Here is a 2,586-nt window from a genome sequence, read left to right as displayed (position 1 = left end):
ACTCTTAAAAGCGAGCAGAAGCAAAGGCAAACCAACCATCACAAATTGACCATTAATTTCACACTTGAAAACAATTTTCAAAAAAAGAAATGTAGGTTTAATACAAATATTAGAATACTGAAACTGGTCAAAATTAAATAACATTTGGGGCCAAAAAAACCACAAAAAGGTTTTTACACTGTGAGGAAATCCTTCTGAAACATGAGGCATACACAGAGGGTGGTTGCTACCACCCTGCACTTGAGTTTTGGCAGCTTTGCTCCATTAGCGCCACACCCAGGACCATCCCCAGGGGGTGGTGAATCAGGGGAACTGCCCTGGGGCCTGTGCTTTGGGGGGCTCCATGGAGCCAGGCCAGCTTTGCATCCAGCCACTTGCCAGCCCCCCGCCACTGCCACATCCAGGCCTAGCACAGACCAATTTGCCCTGGGCCCCGCACCCTGCTGTGGTTGTCTCTGGCCATGCTCTTGTACTTTGGTGGCTTTAATGATATGATTCATACAAAACTAGGCTATGGACCTTCCCCAGACCAAATGAAAGATGATGTACATCCTCAGCAACAATTCTGCATTATCTCTAGCAAATATCTCTACTTCTAATAGTGAATAAAAGACTTCTCTCCCCACAGAAAATCTTATAGCACTAAGACCACATTTGTCATATGCATTTTTGGGAAACAACAACTGAGTGCTACAGAGAGGAGGCAATTTAAACGATACTCTGAGAAACTTTACCTCTCATACTTTTGAAAGACTTTTTGCCCTAAGCTATTTGTTTGAGATGACCACTCTTCAATGTTCTACATACAGCACAGAGGCCACATGCTGATACCTGTTCCCAGAGTGGGGCAATTTTTACAGTAAGGTAAAGATAGCAAATGTAGCCTTCAAAAAAAGTACAGTACTGCTAGTATTCCTGTCCCTGATATGGAAATATCTAAGGGGCACTTGTCATGTCAAAAGATAAGATGTTTAAAAGTCATGTTTTCCAAATGTCTACATTCTGCTTCCTGAGCTGCTTCTTCTCATACTGCCATGTACTGAAGTCCCTTTGCAAAGAAGTTAATACAACAACATATTCTGAATCTTTGTTTTACATAACAAAATTCTGCTAATAAACAATAAATTAGGTTCTACCTAGCGCCTTAGCATTCAACTATTAGAGTCACTACCTTCTGCTATATGTTCTATAGGACAAACTCAGTGCTGTGATATCAACTCATCATAATGGTACAGCACAACATTGTGATGTTGTATTGTCCCCAAAGCTATTTTGGGGTCAGTTTCATTGTCCAGTAAATAGTCAGGGGACAGCCCTCTGTAACTGAGGCAATCCCACAAAATTCAGGACAGATGGCAATGTGAGACATGGGGTCATAAATTGGAGAAACCCTAGTCTTGGTGAATGCAGCAGAGAAGCCTATAACGGCTGCAGTGTAATAAAGAAGTGTTAAGAGTTAATCCACTGCTATCTGTCTTTATTTTGCTAACCCACTTGAGTGGACACCACAGCATTGAGACTACATTAATCAAAATTTGGAATGACCTGCTTTTCATTGCAAACTGCAGTTATCTTTCTTTACTGATTGGCCTTGACCTGTCAGCCGCATTTGGTGCTACTGACCCTGGGGGTTCTTTTGAAGAGCCTGGAGTACTCTGAAGGGTTGTCTAACTCTCTTCTTGCTTGGTTTAATTCATATTCTACTCAACATACCCATTTTATTTCCAATAGAAATTGCTCATTTAATTGCATTGTAAGTTTTATGGGGTATGCCCCAGGCTGCGTTCTTTATGCCAAGCTTCTTAGTATTTATATGGAGAGCAGTTCAAAAAAAAGTCACTCAAAAAGCAAGACCAGGTTTCACAAACTGAGAATTCTCACTGCTTTACTGTGTACAAAAAACATTTCTCAGCAATTAAACAGAGCTCCTAGGTCATGAGTACAAACTGAATCATCAGATGCATGAATTATAAGCAAGTGTAGACAGTGCTCCTCTTTAGGGATTTTGGAGTCCTTTCATAAGTACTGATGTATGTTCAGGCTAGTGATAGACCTGGTTGCAGTAGTTTTGCCCCTACCCATTCCTAAGGTTTGTGGAGATGGGGTGGTACAATGAACCCAACATGAATTTGATAGTTCAGGCCCAAGACACTACCATTAATACTTTCAGATGACTTTGAAGTAAGGAGATGGATAATATTCTTCCTTTTGTTCTATCAGTGCAACTCTTATTTGACTTCTTGATATCCTCAGTGCTTGATGTCTCCCCAGGAAAGACCAAGAAGTAAACTAATGGAATGCATGTGTGATGTTTGTCAAAATACAGAAGAGGTGATAGTTAAGACTAAAATACCCTACTGAATTTAGCATATGAATCTAGATCTAAATTACAGTGACAGATTTCAAAGGTATTTAATCAGAGATTCTTGTCAGAGCACACCAACAAGCCTGCAAAAAAGTTCACCCGCTCCCCTGCCATCCACAATAGCTCACCAAAGTGCCCTAACTGACTCCTGCAGGCAGGGCATGCTTGGCCAGGTGGAAGGAATGGGGCTGTCAGCAGCAAAGGAAAAAAAAAAAAAAAAA

Source organism: Crocodylus porosus, unplaced genomic scaffold (assembly GCF_001723895.1).
Source record: "Crocodylus porosus isolate Cpor-Errol unplaced genomic scaffold, CroPor_comp1, whole genome shotgun sequence".
NCBI classification, from domain to species: Eukaryota; Metazoa; Chordata; order Crocodylia; family Crocodylidae; genus Crocodylus; species Crocodylus porosus.
Note: the sequence above shows the minus strand (reverse complement) of the source record.